The sequence below is a fragment of the Pelodiscus sinensis genome, chromosome 10, assembly GCF_049634645.1.
Source record: "Pelodiscus sinensis isolate JC-2024 chromosome 10, ASM4963464v1, whole genome shotgun sequence".
In the NCBI taxonomy this organism is placed as follows: Eukaryota; Metazoa; Chordata; order Testudines; family Trionychidae; genus Pelodiscus; species Pelodiscus sinensis.
In genome coordinates this window covers 24,596,192-24,620,799 of record NC_134720.1, presented here as the reverse complement: position 1 = coordinate 24,620,799, position 24,608 = coordinate 24,596,192, and the positions used below count along the sequence as shown (strand labels likewise).

General features: G+C 37.4%; 1 long non-coding RNA gene across 1 annotated transcript in view; it reads right to left on the bottom strand.

The window, feature by feature from the left end:
* Nucleotides 1–24,608, bottom strand: part of LOC106731508 (uncharacterized) — a 156,816-nt gene that overhangs the window by 28,983 nt on the left and 103,225 nt on the right. The window lies entirely within an intron of this gene.

Sequence of the window (24,608 nt, the reverse complement as noted above, 5' to 3'; positions counted from 1 at the left end):
CTCCTTGCTGCAGGAGGCTGTGAAGGCTACAACTAGAACAGAGTTTAAAGGGAAGTGAGATAAAGTGGTGGAGGTTGGGTCCATGGAGTGGTATTAGCCAGGGGGTAGGAGTGGTGTCCCTGCCCAAAGTTTGTGGAAGGCTGGAGAGGGATGGCACGAGACAAATGGCTTGGTCACTGTCTTCGGTCCATCCTCTCCAGGGTCCCTAGGGTTGGCCGCTGTCGGCAGACAGGCTACTGGGCTAGATGGACCTTTGGTCTGACCCAGGACGGCCATTGTAAGCTCAGGGCTCAGGGTCGGGGGTCTCAGTAGACCCCCTTGATTCTCGTGCACACCTGCTCCTGGGTGGCCAGGCTGGCAGCTCTCCTGCCCTAGACGGCCACTTTCCTGTGCCTAGTGCGGAGATCGTGGACAAGGTCCACGATCTCTGCACTAGCCCAGGCGGGTGCCCGCCTCTTGCGGTCCCGGGCAAGCTCCCGGGAGCTGCCAGCCTGGTCCCGGGAAGAGGGGGAGGGCTGGGGGGCATCGGTTGGGTGGCCCGATCCGTGCCAGGTGCAGGGTCTGCTGGCTGGGTGCTGGCAGGCTTGCACCTGGCACGGGCACCGTAGCCAGCCCATGCCCCTTTAAGGGGTCCTGGGCCGGGAGGGGGGCAGAAGAGTTTCCCTGGTGTTGGCCAGAGTGGCCACCAGGGAAACCTGGGGAAGGCTAGCCTCCCACTAGTTCGAATTTAGGGGCTACACACCCCTTAATTCGAACTAGCTAGTTCGAACTAGGCTTAATCCTCGTAAAATGAGGTTTTCCTAGTTCGAACTAAGCGCTCCGTTAGTTCGAATTAAATTCGAACTAATGGAGCGCTAGTGTAGCGCCTATGAAAGTTAGTTTGAACTAACGTCCGTTAGTTCGAACTAACTTTGTAGTGTAGACATACCCATACAGGCTAAGTTCAATGAGACAATACTTAGATGTATGATGGGCTATGATTAGATGAGAATTTTGATTTTTCATAAGGAATTCTGGCTAATAGAATTGTTCGTTGATTGCTTCATCAGTCACTAAGTTTTCAAGGTAAAACTAACTAAACTCTTGTGGTCACAAAACAATAGGATGGTTAGCAATTTCTACACTTTACAAACTTTTTCTTCTGATTTTATATATTTAATTATCAATGAACTGTAGCCATTGGATTTCTTGCTCTTTGATTAAGATCAAAAAATTGTGAAACAGGTATTACTATTAAGTCCAAACTGTGGGGGGAGGGTTATATTTGTGTGTTTATTTATTGTGAAGAACAATCATGATGTTCTTATTAAAGTGATGAGAGCAGAATTAATTAAAATTATTTTAGGTGTGAGTCATGAAAAAAATTCTTGCATAATAGGATGTTAATATTTCTATAATTTTTCCACGAACAAGTCATGACCAGAATTCAACAGCTCAGAAAGAGAAGTTTCAGATTTATATAAGTGAAATTTTATCTAAACACTCAGTTCTATGAGAATAACTAACTACGCAGAAAAAACTACCCCTTCTAGTTCAGCACTAAACAGATCAGAAGCTGAAATTCAGACAGACTTTTTTTCAATAAATTATTACTACAATTTTAGCAACCACTGCATTGTTGCAGTCAGATAAGAAGAACCAAGTAGGCACACAGAAGAAAAATGCTACAAAAATCAAATAAAATAGTTCTTTGCCTTTTGCGTATTAGCACAACTTCCATCCTTAGTCAAATATAAATTCATATTTTTTTAAAAAATAGGTAATATAAACAAAACCAGGAATTACTATAAAATACTCAAGATGCTTTTAAAAGTAGTACATTCCTTCCTTTGAATTAAATTAATAGATTTTCTTATACTTTTACAGTATGTACAAACATTTTTGGTCAATACACAATATTTCTAAGCAAAATATATATTGTAAATAAAATGATGTTTTCATTTCGTTCATCTCATTGAACTGACCTTCCTCTCCCTACCCCCTCTTCCCGCTCAAAAATCGAAAGTGTACCTTGGAGAAAGATGCCAGCAAGTGGAGAGAGAGATTTTTTTTTTAACACAGATTTTGTATCTGGCATAAGTTTCTGAAAAAGCATTGGTTAAAGAAGAAACGAGAGGGACTGTGTTGATGGTAAAGTAGATTAGCATTGCCTGCTTTTTGGAACATTTTTGTAAAGGCCAAATACTGTTAATATGTTTATCGTTGCAAAATTGTGGGGTTTTTTTTTTCATTTTTTACATTTTTCCTATTTCAATTTAAATTTGTGCTTCTTCAGTAAACAACTTTGAACCATAGCCTAAAACAACACTGACAAATTAAAAGGCACACTTTTGACTGAAAATGCTTTGCCTAGAGTTGCTACAAGGAACATTTAGGATTATTATAATGGAAAGAAATTAGAAAAAATACCTTCTTTCAATTTGCTTACACTGTGTGCATTTGACAACAGTTTTGTATGATCATTGTTAATATTTCCTCTTTATAGTCAGTCACTTTCCTCTGGTGTTGCTGTGTAACTAGCAGCGAGGAGAGAATGATTTTTAAATTAAGTATATGTGATTATAAAATCACAAAAACTAGCAGGGAAATTTGGGGCAGAATAATACCTAAAACTACTTTTAATTCAGTTAGAGAGAGAGCAAGACCTTAGAGCTCATGTTCCTGGTGATGTAACTGAGAACAGAATTGGGCCCAATAATGCTTATAATTTTAAACACTACATGGAAATCCATCAATAAGCTCAAGTGAGAGATTAAATTTATAGGTAGATAATTTTCTTAGGTATATTTTATAAAACGTAACTTAATTTGTTTATGTTCTTATGTTGCTGGCACAAATCCTGCACTCCTTACTTGAGTAAAATTTTTCTCAAAGTCATTGAGGTTTCTGTTTGATTAACATTTGCAGGATCAGGCCTACTGTGCACCTAAAATATTTTTTTCTTAATGTACAGTGTTTCAAAAGGATTATTTAAAACTCTTTAAGCCAGACTGCAATCGCTTACACCAAGTTTATACTGATGTAACTCCTTTGACTTTAACAAACTTACTCCTGATGTACATTCTGGTGTTTCCTAGATCCCAGTCAAATCCAATATAAATTCTTGATGATTTTTTTTTGTTGCTTTCTAAATAGGTTTGTTTTTAAACAATTTCTGTAAGAACTTTAGGCTGTTTCACAGAAGTATGATTCTCTTTTTGTGTATCTCCATTATGTTTTCTTTTCATTCTTTTTTTATATTTGTCAATAACTTTAAAATATAATCTCAGAAATAAAATAATACCATTTACCCAGTGATTTTTTTTTTTGCATTAATACAAATAGAGTCATTTAACCACTCTTCTGAGGGGGAGGAGGTAGTAGCTGTTTATGTCACTTGTCTCCCATTTTAGCATCATTCTTTAAAATGAAGGGGGGGGGGGGAAATCAACTTGCAATTTAGACAGTTACCAAATTACCAAAACTAGGGCTGCAACTCTTAATGAGCAAAACCATTAACAATTTTCCTACTGCAGCCCCTGTTCAAATACCTTGGACACCTTGTTAGCACAGAATGAGGTGTTCAATCAAGTGACTGGGAATTGGAAGTACCAGGGCACAGTTCTGAGTGGTGATTACAAGGGCATGAGTGTGAGTGCCAAAGTAACAGTCTTCTACACTGCAGGAAGCTGAGAAACCTTCAAGTCTACATTTGTAAATCAGCCTGGATGATTACAGCAGTCACAAGCAAAGAACATATGAAACAATTATTTGCACCATTCTTCCACTCTTCTAATTTGCTCTCAAAATGAACACAGTGATACTTAGAGCCATTGGTTCTTTGTCTTTGTAAATTTAGTACATGGCTTCATCTTTTTCAAAGTGGCAACCTAAATGGCATAAAAGTAGAACTGTAACAAAGAACTATTGTTGCTTGATCACTTTAACTGCAATAACCTAAGCTTATATTAATACTCAGACATGTCTTTACATTTCTCTTAAATTTGTGTGGTAGGGATGCAGAAATATAATGATTTTAGGCATTTCTAGCTGTCCTAAATTGTGTAGCCAAAGGGTCAGTTTTTCTTTTTTAAATTAGTAAATATAAAATGTGAGTTTTGTCGTGTTCATATAAAATCTTAAGCACTGATATCTTTACATACAAAACCCATGCAAGTTTAATATAATAAAACTATTTTGAAATATAAGGGTTTTTTCCAAGAAGGGCAGTGTAAAAAAAAATTCTGAACTCATTTAATTCTTGCTTTCCAGGTGCAAGAGCTATTAAATGCTAATTGCATATTAAAAAGGTAGAATTATTTGGTTAAGCAAGGTGTAATATAATAATAAAAATAAAATATATTTGACTTTGAAGGGCTAAAAATATTGTTTTCAAATGAACTATTTCATCATCTATTTTTCTATATTTATGGATTACACTATTAATAAAATGCACACTGCCACTGGTTTAAAGAAAACATTTTTTCATTTGGAACATAACTAAAATAGCTACTTTAAAATTATAAAATAACTCACACTTTTTACATATGTATATGTATACCCAATTAATTAGCATCTCAGTTATACATAATGTCTATATAGATAGCAGGATTTGTTTTTATTTTTACTATTTTTTGTTGATTAATCAAAAATGTATAAGAATATCTCACATAGGAAAAATAAATGCATTTATTTTTATTTATGTAGTGTTTAAAACTTGAGAATACATTATTCAAATGATGACATTATCAATAGCATATAGTTCCCTGGCTAATTGCATTTTGAGATCTGCAAAAATATTACAACAGGCTCCAAATTTAAGTTCAGTCATTATGTGTAAAGATTCACACAGAAATTTTTATATCAATCCCTGGCTTTCTGCCTATTGTGAGAATATCAACTATATATCTAATCAACAAAGGAAACTAATACTTATTATGCTTTTAAATATAATCTTCATAGTGAAAAATAACATTAATAGAACAGAGTGCAAATATTTTAAAAGCTAAATAATACTGTGCAATATATTCCCTTTCAAAAAAGTTATACGATGTATTTCTAATCTATGTTTTAGGGAAATTAAAAGTGCAACATTTGTATCCATTGTATACTTATTTTTATTACTACACTAAGGGAACTCTAGAAACTCTAAGTAAACATGGTAATGTGTAATTTTATGATACTACATACCTCTTAGAAACACATCATAACACCCCTCGGCCCCCCAAAACAGCTGCTGCAACTGGCTGCTATTGAATTAAAAAGGCTTCCTTTTCCAAGTAGTCAAGTCTGTTTTTAATCAACGTAGGTTTTCCAAATGTAGAGGGCGCTGTTGGTCGTGTATTTTGCAAGCATTTCTGATGAGGGGGAAAATATTTGTTTAAAAGCTGGACAGTTTATGTTTTTAAAGTTTCCTTTAACTTTCAATGGGATTGTTGACATAAATTCTATACTTCATTTTTATGTGATGAGTTCACTAAAATAAACCGTTTGTGCACAAATTAGTATAGGGTACCAGCTATAGTAACCAAAGTTAAATGTTTTACAGGGTTTTTATTATAATGGCATTTGGCAAAGCCTTGTAATTCAGCTACATTGTTTCTTCTGCCTCAAAACTTACATATATCTTTTTTTAATATGTTTTAGGAACCATTTTTAATTGCAAGCAGGAGAAGAAATTCAAATATACTATTTTGGGGGTCTTCTGAATTTCCTTATTTCCAAAGTACTTGGAAGTTTACAGTGAAATATTACAGGTGTTGGTCTAAAATGTTGACTACACGCACACACAAGAACAAAAAAGGTTTACATTTACATTTTACAACCAGCGAATGTTAATCTTAACATTGTCTCTTCACATTGAGGAGTTACAGGAAAATGTAACTGCTCAAAAGGAGCTATTACTTCTTCCAAGTAAATAAGGGGGAAGAGTTTCCATGGTGAAAAGAACAAATTACAAATCATCAAATGAGGGGAAAAGTTGATAAAATCATCTTAATGTTGATTTAAAGCTACAGAAATAAAGGAAACTCACATTTAACTCTGAAATTCTACATTTAACTCACAGAATTACAGTATCAGGCCTGGGATATCTAACATCTGTTAGTGCCCTGAGTTGCATGCAAAACCTAAGCACTGCAGGGTGTGTTGAAGCCAAAAGTAACACACTTAGCTCTGAATGTAGTTGTGGGTATAAATAAGACTCTAAATATTGCTTTAACACGCTTTGTGTGTGTGTGTGTGTGTGTGTGCGTGATTTAATTCTTGTTTTCCCATGTAATCTGACCTTTCCCAACAAATTATTAGCTGAAAGCCAGGATTTGAAGACAAGTATTCTGTAAGTACTTTCTTGTGAGCGCAGTACACTAACAACTCAATTGATTATAAAGCACATAGCAATACAACAGAAACACCACGTGAGTCTTAAAACTAGGCTCCTACATGTAAATAATAAATAAATGTTTGTGTGTCACTACTACCATAAGGCTTTCTCACTTTGTAAAATATTTTAAAATAAACTGACTATTCAAAGTAAGAAACAAGCCGCAGGAATACACAGCTCAGTAATACTACTCATAACTTTTCCTGATTGAAACTGCACCTAAGCTCTAATAAAAAATGTCCATTGTTCACTATTTTCTGAAATCAATGCTCATTCAAAAGTTTTCCACCTGATAAAGGCTTAAACATAGCTGAAATAAGAGTTGCATTTTATGACTGGCAAGTTCTTTCGGGAATGTTTTAGGGAAATTAAAAGTGCAACATTTGTATCCATTGTATACTTATTTTTATTACTACACTAAGGGAACTCTAGTAACTCTTAAGTAAACATGGTAATGTGTAATTTTATAATACTACATACCTCTTAGAAACACAAGTTACCCCACAACCTGACCGACTAGGACCCAGCGATGCATTTTGGCCCTGTCTGTACATCAAGTCACTGCCATCAAAACAATGGCTCATATTACATGAAAATCTTGTGCAAATGAGCTATAATGGGAGAGAATGACAATCTCCTAAAACCATGCAGCAGGATTCTCCTTTGATCTGAAATACTGTTAATCTTTCTCAAACATAACACTAAGTATACTTGGCAAATCCTATATGAAAAAGTCCCTATAGTGCAGGTCTGCAGATAGAGAGCCATAAGTGAAATACACACCAATAAAAAAGTTCTATATTGTCTGGATATTTCTTTGCACTTCTGGGCATTTCTGCACACAAGTTAAACAATATGTTTAATTAATAAAGGACATTTCCTGCTGGATATGAAGTTCTTGTTCACAGTCTTATTTAATTAAGAAGCTGTAGAGTTTAGGATATTAAAACAGTGTTTTGAGAAGGTTTAGCTTTTTAAAAACACTGCCTTTATTTATATAGGCTTTAGGACTCAGCCTAACTCTAAATTATAGTTTTAATATGATGTTTCAGGGGAAGAAAAAAAAGCAAATCACATAAAGCGAGATTTTTCATTGGTAACAAAAGTATGATATAGGAGTTTATACTTTATTAATGATGCTTAAAGTAAAGATCTGGAACGGTATGTCTCAGATGAGATCATTTGTCAACTTCAGGATAGTAAAAACTTGTCCTTGGTCTGTATTATAGCCAGATCTCACCTTTTTGTTGTGCAGCCAAATATGCAAGGCCTATGTAGACAAATGCAAACAGAGTAAATCATGTTGATTCAGTGCTGGTAGGAAATATGCCTCTTCAGTTGTATGCTGCTTTTGAAGTACTGCCTAAAAATCAGCCTTTGGCTTCAAAGCAAGGGGATTATAGCCTTTATCCAACAATTAATATGGCTGAAACGGAGAATGTCAGCACCTGATGACTATGCAGGCTGGACAGTAGCCTGGTGGGGGTTCAAACCCCTCAAGAATTGGAATTCACAATAAAAATTAGTGACTAAATAGTCTGAGATATTTGGGGAAAGGACATAAAATTTTAACTTCTAATGACCTTTCTATATTTGACATGTGGGGGGAAAAATTGTGGTGTCCCTTGACCTTTAACCTGCCTTATCCACCTAGATCATTTTAATCTCCCACCAACTGTTAAGCAGAAAAGAGTGCTATTAAAGAGAAAGCTATTCCTTTTGCCTTCATACATAGATCAGATGACGACCTCTCCAAGTCCCTCCTCTCTGTCAGAGTTCAAGGGTTCAAAGATGGTTAGAATATCAAGCAACAGAAAGCCAGCAGGACTGCTGCAAAGACAATTTAAACATTTTATATTATGCAGAGTGGTCAAAAAAGTGGTTATTTTGAAGCTTTACTTCTCAATTAAACTATTTTCTTAAGAGGTCACTATTGATAACCTCTTCTAATTTAAAAAAAAAATCCATATCTATGTATTAGCTAAAAAAATCCTAAATTATTCTAATTTGTACTCAAACTCAGTTACCTAATATCCTTTTCTATGCTAATGCTAACTATAGAATTATAAAAGAAATTTTGTGGAGATTGTCACACAGGCATGTGTTTACCTAAACACTTATAAAGCATGAATACTTCATGATGTAGCTCTGACACTTCTTATCTACGTTGCAAGAAAATATATACTAAAAGAGATATGCATATGGTTACTTGACAACATACATGAGATGGCATTTTCAGCAGTGCACTATATATAGTACCTTGTAACTAGGCTTTGCTATTTCTAATTTTTAACCATACGCAGTGGAAATACGTTTCTTCCCAGATTTTCCATTCGCTTTGAAGAAAACACCCACAGAGTATCCATGCTTAACGTACTTACAGAACAGTATCACTACAACATGACAAGCTAAACAATGTGTTTCATTAATAAAGAATATTTGATATTAAATGCAGAGTACTTATTTCAAAATGGCAAAAAATCTGTATGAATGAAGTATGGGAGATAATAATTGCACAATACAGTATTAATAAAATGGTGTGCATGATGAATGAAATTCATGTGCCACTTTCTAAATATATCTGCATACACTCATATATACAGACATTATAAATAATAGAAATTAGAAGACTACACTGGATTTTGGGTTTTAGATTTGGTATTCCATACTCTGGGTGGATACATAACAATGTTTCCACTGGATTTAGCTAAATACAGTAGTTGTAGGCCAGAGGAATAACAGCTCTTAAGTGTAACAAAATAGCTCCTACTCTGACTTGGAGACTAGACTCTGTCTTATTGAGACAGAAAATTTTGGTTGGAAGGTAGGCTTATTCTTACTCTTTTCACTAAGTGTCATGGAGATATTGCCTAGACAGGCAGCAGGGACAGGCAAAAGGGATTTTGGATTAACATCTCATCTGCAGGACGGTATCTTAAAGAGTTCAACACCTCTCTGGTGTTGCACTGCCATGTCAGGATTAACAATCTCAACCCAAAGTCCTGGTGTGAGACTTGAACCCATGACCTTGTAGCTAAGAGGTTAAAGAAAAAAGACACACTAGCAACTAAACCATTCTGTCATTATTGATATATGCTTACATATACTGACATCAGTGTTGACTACAGTTTGACCTTGGAGCAGAAAACTGTCGACTGCCAATTTTAAAAGTAGCCAATATCTTGTATTAAGTTTTGACATTTTTCCCTAATAGAAGCCATTTTTCCTACCAGACAGCAAATTTTCAACATAAACCTAATCTCTAAATATTAGTACCATAAATACCTTAAAAGAATTTGGATACCTTTCAAATCTGTCAGAGTTCACAGTATTTAATTAGGTAATTTTCGGTTAGATTTGAACATACAAATTAGACCAGATTTTGAGGATAACATACTTTTTTTTGGTATGAATAGTAGAATATTTAAAATAATTTAAATTATACATTTCTTTAGCATTTTATATATTACTCAAAAGCAGTGTAGGCAATTCACAGACATGGAAGTAAAGAGATTTTTGCCAACAAAGAATTTATCTTCCCACTGAATAGAAAAATAAAGGGAGAGGAAGAGGTATGTTGTGATACAAAGCAAAGGAAAACTGGTGGAGGGTATATTTAGTTGTGAGAGAATGTATATACATTTAATCCTGATTTGGTATGGGAGAGATTCTCATGCCATTAATCTCACTCCCACTGAAGTTAGTGTTGCTGAATTACACCTTTGATGAGTGCAAGACTGAACCTATAAACTCTGAAAACTCATTCAAGTTTGACAGTAAAGCTAACTATATTTATACAAGTATTCAAATATAAGCATCTAAGGACCACCCAGATTTACATAAAGATAGCCTGAAAAAATAATGTTCAAGTCTGGATCTAGATTCTGTTTAAATTGCAGTTTGATTCCAAAACGAATTCTTTTCTAGGATTCAAGAGTTACCTGGCATTGCTTGGGTCCATAATGCAATTAATTTTTGCTTTTTGTACATGCTTCATTTAAATCATTGGTCTGGGGTAGGGTTGAGAATGAGGAGAGACCTATCATAGCTCTCTCTCATAGCAGTAGCTTGGGGGCAGGTAAGAAGTGCTTCTCTATGGGTGCTGCAGTTCCAGTGGACACAACCAGAGGAGAGGTGCACATCAGTCGGCTGGGGAAGTTCCTGCTTCGTCTCTCCCTGCACTACCCGGGCAGAGTGAGGAATGCAGCAAACTGCACTTTGCCCGCACTTCCTAATGAAAGGGAACAGCCAGCAATGTTCCCATACAAAACTGGGGGAGGGACTTCAGCCCCTTAAAGGACACCTGTGGGGTGAGAAGCTTGGGGGAGGGGCAGTCTCGGATGGGGAGGGGCACACCATCAGCCAGCCCCTTTCTGCTGCCTAGTGTTTCTGTCTCTTTTCTGTATGGTTTTATGAGAAGCAACCCCATTCCAAGCACATTCCACTTTCCTAGCACAAGCAAACCCTTACCTTACTTTACGTGATAAAAAGAGAAAGCTGTATACCAAATTTGATGGTCCTAGCTCTTACCTTTTAGGGGGAATTCTTGAACAAACTGACAGACAGACTCTCTCAAATATATGGTAGATTTCTTAGTACTTAAAAGAATTTACAAATTCAAATTTCAATCTAGATCCCAAGCTCTAGCCTTCTGAGACATTGATTTCAAAACACAGATCATAGCAGACAGACCGATCCCACAGTAAACTCTGCCACATGACAGCAATCACTAGACCAGCTAATCCTTTCAGCAAAATAGATAAAAGACTCTTTCTGTCTCCTCTGATAACTCAGGAGATTCCCTATTCCCCAAAAGTCACAGTGACAAGATGATTTGGTGGTGCTGAAATACTGCAACTTCTTATAATTAGATTTTGGCCCCAAATCCTGGAAACCTTGGAAGAGCAGTAGGATTTGGGAGATTTTGGTTACACCTGAATCAGAACAGGGAAAAAAAGTACCCATGTGCTGCTAAATCCATATCTGAACTAAATCCATCTGAGAGGATCCAAATGTGAGTGATCTGAATACAAACCTCATCCAGGTTATTAGCACCTAAATATGTAACAGTTCAATTTTGAGGTTCTGTAAAAACCCTAATTAATCCCTACATTAATTCATTTGTGATGGATAATAGGTTATGATGAAGTCTTTTCTGCAATAATTCCAGTATATTGGAAGAGCAAGGTAGACTTATGGATCCCAAATTGCTATGTAAATTCTGTTAGACACTAGGTACTCTTTTATGAACGATCAAATATAACTATTTTATAAATGAAGAAACCAAGAAATAGACTGATTACATGATAGGTCTCATGTCCTACAGACAGCTTGTGGCACACATAATTAGAACACAAAATATTTGATTCCTCAGAAGTGTGCTTTCAACGTCAGCCTAAAGTCTCTTCAAAACTGAAAAGTATTGTTCTGTTAGGTCATCCTATGTTCCTTGCCATCCCTCTCTCTTCTTATATCCTTAAAAGCCTCCTCTTTAGTCAGCCCTGCCTACCCATTTCTCATCATTCATTTTCATCATGTGGTCTTTCATTTAAATTGTTGTCCAGTTGTTTTCTCTTGTGTTCATTTGTCCTGCCTAACTGAGGGCCTCATCCTAAACATATCATTATTTTGGAGAAGTTCTCTGGCCTATGTTATACTGGAGGTCATATATGACTATGATCATAATAGTCTCTTCTGGCCAAGGAATCTATTAATCTTGTTTTTCCACTGGAACTCTTTAGACAGAAAGCCTCAGAGCTCTCCATTTGGTAAGGAATTATTTATCTAATTGTGGGCAAAGCATATCACTGAATCCAACCCTTCTGCACCAGCAGCTTTTCTTGACTTGTAACTTGGGTTGGCTTTGATTCTAGGCCTTTCCACTAATATACCATCCATCACCTCTTTCTTGTCAGTGCCACTCAATTTTTTGGGAGTTGCATTTCCTAGCAACAATTGCAGAGGTTTCTGATCACAAAATTCCAGGAACCTTCACTGTTACAGTTCCCACTCTGGTAGAGAGTGAGTAGAGTCTTTTATTATGAATCCTGCCATATGTATTGCAAGTTCATGATTACTGCTCCAGGAGCCATTTCTTCCCCCTTGGGAGGATGTTGGGTTGTCATTTAGTGTTTCTCAGAAATACAGAGAGGTTGGGATGATGGCTCTTGTTACTTTGAAGTGCCTCCTTTGGCTTCTGGAGCCTACTCATCTTCCTTAAAACAGAGCCTAGGGGGGACACAAAATCTGATTTTTCTGTAGGTTATCAGCCCCTGACTCAAAAAAGGTTCCCTAGCCCTGATATACTGTGACCTCCTGCAAAACACAGACTGTAGGTCTTTTCTGAATTAATTAATCAGAGCTGCTATGATAGTGGTGACATAGAAACCCCATGAGCTGACACTGTAGCTTGGTTGCACTGAATCAGGACTTTCCTGGCCACCTCTATCTCTTGCCAGTAACACTCACATCTGCCTTCCTGCTGTTCCAAGATGTGTGCACATATGGCATCCTTGTTGAATGCTACCTTCTGGGATCCAGGACTAATGTATAGAGTGCACATTGGTGGGATCGGGCTGCCTGAACAGAGTTTGAAAAACAGACTTCTCCTCATTCTGCTATGGACAGAAGCTTGTAAAAGTTATGCAGTGCTCAGCAAGTGATTATATGAATGCCGTTTGCCACACTGGCATCTAGATGGGTGTGTAGGGAGCACAAACAAGCTTTCAACCATGCTTTCTCTGACCATTCTATAATGGCCTTGTATCTGGATTCCCTTTTTTCCCTTATGTTGGGGTAGTTTCATGAGCCAAGGCAGGAGTAGGTATATGTGGTTCCTCAAAAAAACAGCTGATACATTAACACTGTGCAGAACCATATAATTTCTCATGAATTAAGCCCCTTCTTTCCCCCCTTCAAGAACAGTCTTAACCACCTCAGCATCTTCATAAACCTTTCCAGCAGCCCCACTGATGGGGTGGGGACAAAAAGGGCAGTTGCCTCAGGGCCTGGTGATCTAGAAGGTTCCAGCACTGGTTGTCACCGTTGTTGCCGTTGGTCACTGGTTGTCACCATTGGAGACTTGGGCCCTTTAAATCACTGCCAGAGAGCATCTTCAGCCTTGCCACTTCTACGTGAGGCCACACCCCTTCTGAGAGTGCAGAGATGGACCCTCTTCCCACCTGGCCCTGGGGCCCATCAATTCTGCTGACTCCCCTGCTTTCTAGTATACAAGAATCTGCCTCTGTGGGCCACTAAGCCTTGCAGAATAATTTAATAAATACCTTCTCTGTACACATATTCAGATGCCCATTGGGGTGGGCAAAGTGCTGAGATATGAGTGCCATTGATGGCTCCAGCACAGTTTTAAGCCCTTATTATTTCCAGAACTTTTCTTATGGCAATTGCCTGTGGGTAAGTGCTTACTGCCTCTCAAATGTATGCAATCCAGACCTCGAAAGTAAACTTCCCATGCCCTGAGTGTTGTGCAATAGATAGACCTGCAGCTGTGTGCATAGCCAGTTTCCATAGGACAGTGGCTTCCCTGAATTAAGAGTTATGGCTCTTGATACACAGATCCTTGAAGGTAGAGTACTCATACATCCTATTTTGGCTGGGACAGTCCCTAAGCCCTGTCCCGGCTATCCCAACTTTTGGCATAAGTTGGCATTTGTCTCATTTGCTTTAGCTACCTGATCAAGTTGGCAAGAGCAAATGGACAATTGCCCACTTTTGTCAAAAAAGTGGGGTGCAGTGCAATTGAAGGAACATGGAGGAAGCGAGTGGAGATACTAGTCTGGTGCTAGGGGCAGGCAAGGTTCCAGCATGCAAGGGGCTCATAGGATTTGAATCACCAGTGACAGCCTGGCATAGGGGGACCTGAATGGTTCAAGCAGCCAGGGCCAGTTCTGTCATTGGGGAGTTCTGAAGAGTGGTTGGGGCATCTTGTTTTCCCTTCGGAAAATATAGTCACTCTACCTGAAGGTCTGTTTCCTCATAAAGAATTTTTAAAGTCATTGCTAGTATTCGCAGATTTCCAAATCACTATGGGTACGTCTACACTAGTCCCCTAGTTCAAACTAGGGAGGCAAATGAGAGCGACCGAAATTGCAAATGAAGTGCGGATTTAAATATCCTTCACTTCATTAGCATGTTCCCGGGCAGTCGCCATTTTGGAAACTGACTAGCCTGGAATAACTGCCCGCGTCTACACGCGGCAGTCAAACGGGAGTTCGAAGTAAACCCCTAATTCAAATTAGCTGTTACTCCTCGTGGAATGAGGTTTAACAGCTAAATCGAGTTAAGGGGTTCATTTAAATCCCATGCTTCATTTGCAATTTCGGTCGCCCTAATTAGCATCTCTAGTTCGAACTAGGGGGCTAGTGTAGACGTACCCTATGACACCTTGTGGTTCTCCTGCACTGGAAGCAACAGTCAGAGGGCATACTGAAGTAATAGCAGCATTTACCATATCTGTGTAGTGTGAAATGGACCAATTGTTCTTGACTTTCTCAAGTCAGCTGTCTTTGATGAGTCAAAAAATGCTGCCCAAATTCCACCAGCATCTCACCAAATTCCTACTCTTCAGCCTAACCATTTGTCACACAATAATGAATAGGAACAGAATCAGAACGTCATCCAGTTGCTTTATGACTTTCAGTCAGGTTTTCAGGAAATAATAGTGTGAGGGGGAACACGTTCTGCTTTTAACCAGTGTGTGAGGTTGGGAACAGTACTAACAAAACAAAGCAAAGAAATCCCCAGTATGTCTCCCAGTGATTCACAAAACCCTGGGATAGTGCCTCTGAAATGGCAGTGCTAACACTGGGTACCTACAGTGACCGTATCGATGTGAATATCTATGAGTCAAGTATACAGCATTATACCCAAATCTGACACAGCATGTGGGGACTCTTGGCATGGTTCTGAGGAGCACGCAAAAGCATGATTGTGATCCAGTACTCAAATATGCACTCAAGTACAGATGTAGCCTTGGAATCACCATTCATACTCTGGTCTTGTCATGGGAAAATGCAGCTACAGGCTTCCCCATACTCGGGTACAGTCTATCCCTATATACTAAAATGTGTTGGTAAATGTGTGTTTAACCTATAAGACATTTACTAGAAAACAATTCGGCTGTGTCTAGACTGGCAAGTTTTTTCGCAAAATCATCTGCTTTTGCGGAAAAACTTGCCAGCTGTCTACACTGGCCGTTTGAATTTCCGCAAGAACAGTGACGATCTCATGTAAGATTGTCCATGTTCTTGCAGAAATACTGTGCTGCTCCCGTTTGGGCAAAAGTCCTCTTGTGCAAATCATTTGCGCAAGAGGGCCAGTGTAGACAGCACAGTACTGTTTTGCACAAAAAAGCCCCGATCGCTAAAATGGCGATAGGGGCTTTTTTGCGGAAAACCACATCTAGATTGGCCACAGACGCTTTTCCACAAAAAGTGCTTTTGCGGAAAAGCATCCTGCCAATCTAGACATGCTTTTCCGAAAATGCTTTTAATGGAAAACTTTTCCGTTAAAAGCATTTTCGGAAAATCATGCCAGTGTAGACGTAGCCTTCATGTTTATATTTACTGGAACAAATATTGATTTGGTACCAATGGTTGCAACTTCACTGGCTTCAATAGAGCTAAATTCCTTTTGCCAGATCTCAATTTAGCCCTTAGTCTGACATTTTAGTCAGTGTAAGGAGTGCAACAGAATGAAAACCTACACTCGTACATTATGAAGGGAGAGGGCTTTCCTTTACGGGGATTATCCTTAACTTTAAACTTTACAGGTTATACATGGAAGTTTCGGGCCCTTTAAAACAATAAATGCCACAACATTTTGACTCAAACTCCAAGATCTGCTTCACTGAGACACCATTCCCAAATCTTGTCATTTGTTTTCACAATCTTTGTCTTATATTGGTTCAGTGCCTTTTTAAAATATTATTCAGCCTTCTTTTTTGGAGTAACCTTTACTAGTTTAACAGCATAGTCACTTATATGGATAAGAATTATATAGAAGAGTAAGGGTTGCAGGATGAGGCCTAGAAATTACGGTGAAGTCCTCCTCATTGCCTAGCAAAATCAGTAAGTTTGCGAGGGGGTAACTGAGGGCAGAGATTGCATAACAATTATGCTAAAACTTTCCTTTGATAAGATTGTTAAAACTTATCAAGTAAATTTCACTAATCAAATAAGAGTCTTGATTTTGTTTCTCTGAGCACAAATATTAGAAAAGGGTTTAACCATATATTCACACTGGTGATTTTGAAATGTTCAGCAAGATCTTGTGCCCAGATTTTAAGTTTTTATTGATCCTTGCATTTAAATTTATGCCAGGTCTCCAGGAAATAAACAGAAAATCCCTATGCCTGGTCTTATCCATATAATGGTAAACATGAGCAGAGTTCTGGGCAAAGTCTGCTATACTGTCAAAATTAAAATTACAAATGGCGACACTCTTATATATTTATGTATATATTTCATTACATTTCTAACTTTGTGAAAATCTTTGACTTACCCACAATCACATCATATCTGGAATTATTTTGTGGCTAGAGGCAAGAGTTGTGAGTCCATCTGTTCTTTCATATTGGCTGTCAGATGAACACAACCATTTCATTCAGGGTTTTGAAAGTACCCAAAATGAGACAAGTTCCATACATGTTAATGAGATTTGCCAAAAACAAAACAAAACAAAACAAAACAAAACAAAAACAACTCTCTTTAGCCATTCCAAACCAAAAGCTTTAGCTTTCTAAATAGATTCAAGATGTATTTATTACTATTGTCACTAGCAAAAAATAAAATAAAATAAAATAAAATAAAATAAAATAAAATAATTGAATTCCAGCTAGCAATAACAGGAAAAGTGGACATAGGTCAAGATATATCTGGTAATCTACATCTAGATTTTATACTTGCTATTTTTAAGAACGAACCTTTAATTTTTAAATTCACAGCCTACCCACCATTACAAGCCCCTTCAGGGCAATGATCTATCAAGTTCTGACTGTCTCAAACTGTTTGCGCTGGATTCAGCATCTATCACGTCTCAGACTTGCTGCACATTCAGCCATAGAGACAAGAAACGATAATTTTCAATTAAGAAACCTGGAGAAGACTTCGGGACTTGATTTATGGTGCATGACTAATTATTGAATAGCTAGCCTAATGAAAATTAAGCTGCTGGTTACTACAAAGATTTAACTTCATTTTCTTGAGGAGATACTGATATGACCCGGAGTATAATTTTTTGAAGTTTCATTATATATTTTAAGACAGACAAAGACATACAAATTATCTAATTATCATTTTTAAAATATGATTTTTTATATTCTACGCCCTAATAGAGCTTGTACTTCATATAAATTTAGACATAAATTAAAGGCTTCTTGTTGCCTGAAGTTACTGTTTCCTTGTGGATGGTGATGAAAGAGATAGAAATATGAAAGAGGACATGAGAAGAAATTGCTTTTTAAGCCTCATAGTGGTTATAAGTATAGTGCTCAGTTTACTACAGAGATGATACATAAAAAACAATTTAATACCTAATACTTAACTTGTAAAATTCTTCTTAAAATTTAAGTTGTAGGAAAAACAAACCAATGAAATGTGCAAATCTTTGGTAAACAACTATTATATTAGTTCCTTTGGGGTGTTCCCCCCCCCCCCCCCCCCCGCTTCTTTAGGATTTTGATCCAAATCCCATTGAAATCAATAAAAGTCTGTCATAAATTAACAGCATTTTCAAAGGCCAATTCTCCAGCTCTTACTAGTGTTGAGAAGTACTTACTCATCTGAGCAGTCCCATATGATTATGTAATATAGGAAAGACTGCAGCATTAGCCTCTAACTATGATGGTGCTGAAGTTTACTGAGTGAAGTTGCATCAAAAATCAGAACACCATAAATTCTATGATCCTCATCACACAAATATTACACTTTATAAGCAGAAAAAGTTTACTACAGAAAAAGTTTACAATGTCCAATGAAAGCAAACCAATATAGTAGTTCCTATTTCTTTCAACCCATATGCTCACAGTTTACCCAACTTCAGCTAGGCTCCCTGAATCTATACAGACCAAAGAACAAGAAATAATACATTCTTGCAAGCTACATTCTTTTGGAGAAGGAAATTCAGATAAATGTTTCCAATTTACAAATGAATCCATTCCTACAGCACAAAACCAACCTTAATTTGGTGCATGCCACCTTAACCAGTTTTGCTTCTGCACTGAACTTCTGCACACAGCACTCACAAGCATCTCAGGATATGCAATACAGAGCATTTACAGGAAACAATGCAGAGGGAAATATCAAGGTGAAATTATGTAAGTGCTGGGCTGGAGCAGCTGGCAACAAGACTGCACAGGATTGTCCCTAAAGTTACTAGTCAAGGAAGGGAAGACAAAAGGAAAGGAAAACTTGATTTATTCAAAAAAAACCACCTGTTTCTTCGGAAGGCCTTTATGTAGATCATTAGTTTATGGATGGAAGGACAGCTGGTCACCAGAAAGGGAACTGAATATAAATTAATTTCCTGACTTTTTAGAAAAGTCTGGGTGGGTTCTGTTCAAATCACAGTGTAGATTTGGACTGAAAATGCAATTGAGGGTTTTCCTCTAGCTCCCTGATTTGAACTAATATAATTTCTGAGGAATCTGCATGATCTCAAAGAAAGGCCAAACCAATGCAGCAAATTTCCAGCCCTGTCAATATTGAGAGACTTGCTGCAGTCCTGGATAAATATCAGTATGATGAATACCATTCTGCCTACCTAATTTTTCCCAACAGCTTAAACAGCATCCAATATTCTTCTTCTCAAAGTTCTGCCCCTCCTTTGTACGTACTAGGGACTGTCTCACAGTGGGGTCGGTGCAAAGAGTTGCAAGATTTTGGAGATGCTTCGTAAAGTGCACTGCTGTGTAGTAATATTCAGTGGAAGGAAGAAATCCAGAAGTTCCTTTATCCCCGAGTTCTTCTTTGCCACAGATGGAAATAACAAGATGGCCCAGGAGGTTACTTCAGCCATTTGGATAAGTATTGATTGGCTGCTTTGTGGCCCAGGGAAGGGAATTTGGTCCTTCTTTCCCCAATGTGTTTTCCTAGTGAATCACTGGCATTAGGAGAGACCATTGTGTTGTGCTGCTGCATTCTATTAAGCAGCTGCCACAATTCACCCCTAAGCTGGCTGTATGTGCAGAGATTCAAACATGTATGGGCTGTAACCTTTGTAAAGCACTTCAGAGTCCTTAGACATGAAAGATTCTACTTCACTTTAATTTATTGGGAGGGTGGGTCTATAACTACTAAATACAATACCCTGTGAGGGTAAGACAACTGAGGCTATTAGTTTGTAATGGGCTTTGGAAGATTATGCACAAATACAAACGTATACCCTAAAACACACTGTTTCCCTAATTGTGGTCTGGAAACTACAAAGCACGTGCTGCTGATGACTTTTAGTTATTTTCAGCTTTAAAATCATATAAGAATATAGCAAAATCCAGCCAACAATACATGGAATGCTTTCCTAATATTACTTGTCAGTGTAATGGAAGCAAATGTTGTGTATGTCATAGGAATGTTACAGGATTGCAAATAAGAAGAAATGAGATGTGCCCGGTCATGAAGGGGAAAGGAGGAACTCCAAACTCTAAAAATTGAAAACCCATATTCTAGGCTTCTTTTTGTCTCAGGATCCAGCCACTCAGTTACATTTTCAGTTCCAAATACTGCAGCTCATTGAGAACACTATACTGTACTGAAAGTCTCGGTCTTTGCTTTTAACTAAATAACAAAGACAAAGAAAATCAAGCCACAATTCTATTCTCAAACACATGTATGCAATCTTGTTAATTTAATAGAACTGCACCTGTGTAAAGTAGAGCAAAACAGAGCCCGTGGTCAGTCTGTCCATCATTCTTGCTTTTATTCTTTCTCCATGCCATTTTAGAGCAATGGAGAAGAAATGGAATCTGCTACACCTGAGAAGCAAATGATTATAGGTATGTAATATGATTACCACTTAAATATTCTGCTAAATGTGCCAGCTGTGTAATTCATTGTGATGTTACATGATGGGTTGGAAGAGAACTTACTGGGAAAAAAATAAAAGAAAAAAGATCAATTGTACTTTCGAGACATTTGACCCTTCTTTATACATATCTTTCAGCCAAAATGCAAGATCTGAAAACTCCCAAACTTTGGGGAAATTTAGGTTAGAATTTGTATGTGAATTATGCAGCTGTATTTTATCTCATCTGCTTCTGATAGATACATAGATTTTAAATCAGAGGGGGACTATGGTAATAATTTAATCCAATCTCCTGTACAACAAAACCATACAATTTCACCAGTTCCAGAATTAAGCCCATAACTTCTAGTTAAGCAAAAATGTCTGGCAGTCTACATTTAGCTCATGGTCTGCCCGATGAGTGATCCAGTTTTAGAAAGACATCTAACCTTGAAAGAGTTCAAGTGGCAAAGAATCCACCACATCCTTAAGAAAATTATTCCACTTAATTACCACCAATCGGCATTAGGAGCTCAAGTTCTGTTGGCTATCTACCATGAGCTTTAGGTCCCTTTCAGTGTCACTGCTATCTGAAATACAGACAATAAGTGTGACTGACATTTTTTGTCCTAGATATATGACTTTGTACCTACCTATAATGAAATTATTGTTATTTAAATTAGACCAGTATATTACCTCATCCAGAACACTCTGTAGAAATGATGTTTTCATAACTTTATTTACCATTCCACCAATAATAAAGATAAAAATGTTAAATCAGATTGGCTCAAGTATGTATCCTTGAGAATTTTCTCTAGACACACGTCTATTGGGTGACAATTTCCCATTTACAAATACTTTCTGAGATCTGTAAGTTAGAATAGCTTTTAATCCATTTAATTTAGGCTTCACTGGTTTTATAAAGTGTTTGGGTTTTTTAATCAGAACATCATGTGTTAACTGAAATGTTTTATGCAAGTCAAAGTCTATTACGTCAATAAAGTTAACCAAATTTTTAATCCCCTAAAAATTAGATCACGTGTTGTTTTTGTGTTGCTTCTATTCCTCACTCTATGGCAGTAGTGCTGAATTCTGTTGTATATATACTTGATCCATAACTGTTATCATTTTAGAACTACTGAATGCCAAAACTTCACTCTTTCAAGGTCATGGACGAAGTCTCAAAATGTCCATTCAAGTTTGTATTTCAGTTTTTTCTGGTCCTATTTTGGAGCCATATTATGCTTTGTTAGATCCATAAAATTAGAACTTTTTCATTGTAGAGCAGCTTTCTTTCCCTAAAAAGCTTGGTTCCAAAATTTGCATGAATTCTTTAGGGCAGCTAGATTCAAGTTCTGTTCATCTTCTCATCCACACTTTCCTATATAGAATGCCTTCAAAGAAAGCAATACATGATTTCTCTTCATTTTCCAGTCTACTATAAGGTAATGTTTAGCAAAGAAGTGGAGGTACTTCATGCCACTTTCTGTGAAGAAGCATGAAACAAATAAACCGAGGAAAGGGAGTTATCAGCAATAAAATCAGGATGGTTGGCAAGGTAAATAAATAAGCTGACTATGATACAGATGGCAGGTCTGTGCAGCCTAAGTCCAATCAACCCTGAGCCAACCATCCAACACAGCCAACCAGCCAACCCTGAAATAGTCACTCCAGACATTCCAGAACTTGACACCCAGTGAAACAAATGAACAAAAATCTGGCTAAAATACCAGTCAGTAAATCACCTTAAAAAACAGCAAGAAAGTTAAATATCAGCTATCCAGGTAAAACAAAACTGCACTAAAACACAACCACACCACTCATCTCAAAAACCATCCATCTCACTAATAAGCCATCATCTTTGGCTTTTAATTCATGTGGCCTTCACCGTCAAAAAGGCAAAGGAACTCTGGCTTAGCATATTCACATAGGATGGGACAGGTCTAAGGAAAATAAATTACTAATCCTCCAACCATTCCCATGGCAACTGGCAGAGACTGCTATTCTTGATGGCTGCCTCAGCTAGACAGGCCAAAGATTGAAAAGGCATGAAACTTGAATTTATTTTTCAGTAGTTACTTTTGTATGTGAGGATTGAGAGTCTTATTGGTAAAACCAGGTAGGGAAGTATCTCTTATGTAGGTAAAAAGAAGACTTCAGCACCCCAGCCCACTGATGTAGCCCTTTTCATAAGCATTACATCCATAAAATTTCTTTCAAACCAGGTAGGTTTAACTATAAAGGAGAAAATAAGTTTTGAAGTGAATTCCCTTGGTCTCACATGCAAAAAGTTAGGAGTGGTACCTTTTTCGCTTGTGCACACAGTTGGAGTTCAAAGAAACTCCATGCAAAATATGATCTAAGATGTTTGATGTTCAGTTTCAGTGCTAACACTTAGGCCAGGTCTACACTAGGGGAAAAAGTCGACCTAAGATACACACCTCCAGCTATGTGAATAGCATAGCTGAAGTTGATATACATTAGTTTGAATTTCCACAGTGTCCCCACTGCAGGAGGTCAATGGGAGAAATTCTCCCTTATTCCTCACCACCTGGTGGAGTACTGAAGTCAACAGGGGTGCGATCAGCAGTTGATTTAGTGGGTCCTTACTAGATCTCTGTGTCATCAATCTCTTGATAAATGCAGAGAAGCCCTAAAGGTTCAGAACAAAAAGTAGAAGTGTTCCTATGTTCTTGTGTTCTCCCTCTCACAACAAAAGCAGCCCTTTGAGGACGGCCATTTTAATCATAGCTGTGAAAGTTTTGTTTTACTGAAATTTGTTTACCTTTTTAGACAATTTAAATTTGTAAAAAGTTTTATTACCCATAGGTTTATCGGTAGGTAGATATTATTAATTCTAGGTACATTTTTACTTAGCTGCTACTTTACAAATATGAACACCACATTTTTCCCAGACTCTAAAATAATGTATGAAATGTGCTTTAGAACACTGAAAGCCTGTAACAAGTTGACTTAGTCTACAAATAATTTGTATTAGGTATAGCATTGATATTTAGTCCTATCAACAGACTTAGGTAGACAGAATTGTTACCAATGTGTACTTATGGGAGTATCCTCTTCTAAGGCTATGTCTACACTGCAGGCTTTTGCCGGCAGAGATTATGCTAATGAAGTGCTCATTAGCATTTGTCACGCTGTCATTTCCATATTCTCTGGCGATGCTTTTTGTGCAAGAAGTTTTTGTGCAGAAACAAGCAGTGTAGGCGGGTCAGTTTTGCGCAAAAAATTCCTTTTGCGCAAGATCCTTATGCCTCAAAAAAGGAGGTATAAGGACCTTGCACAAAAGGGGGGAGGGTTGCGCAAAATGGACCCGTGCAAAAACCTTTTGTGCAAAAAGCATCAGCAGAGAATATGCAAATGAGAGCACGACAAATGCTAATGAGCGCTTCATTAGCATTCTCTCTGCCGGCAAAAGCCTGCAGTGTAGACATTGCCTTAGTTTTTCCTCCGTTTGTTGTTGGTTTCTGTTAGGAGATAACCTTTAGAGCTTTACAGGAAGTATAAAATCTAACTGACCACATGCACTGAGCCACATCAGTTCAAAAGGACTTATTTGTTTTTCAGATGTACCCACATATTTAGTACGTTATGGATTTTATTCCATTTGCGATGTAAGTTAGAAGTTAATTATAAAAGCTTACATTTTCTTCACTATTAAAGCAAGGTTTACTAAAAACAAAACAGTGTGAACAGAGTGCAAAAATAATAGCATCATAACATAGACAGCTGAATCATCTTCAGTCTTCTTGTATTTGTCTGATTTTTCAAAGTGCTAAGTTTCTCTATTAAAAAGACATGGAGATCTAGTTTTACAGCATATTTGAAACACACAGAAAAATGTTACATGCTGGGCAATGAAATTGAATTTTTTTTTTACTCTTGAAAGAGGCCTATTCATTTCATTCAGTTCAGCCATATTTTTAAGTAAAAAAAAAAACAATAGGAATCTACAAAAATATTTTGGTAAAATCTGTGGAACCCTGCAGGGGTTCTGGAACCTACAGTGATATTTCTTCCAACCTTCACATGAATAACTCATCTGCTAGCCCTATTCTTATTTAGCTCAAATGAAATAATAACAAGGAGACATAGAAAACTGATTCTCTGTTTTGACGATGTTTCATGTTTGTTATAGGACTATTAATAAAAGCCAAGCACTTTGTGTGTTAAAGATCATTGCTCCAGAGCAGTTACACGCTTATGGCTA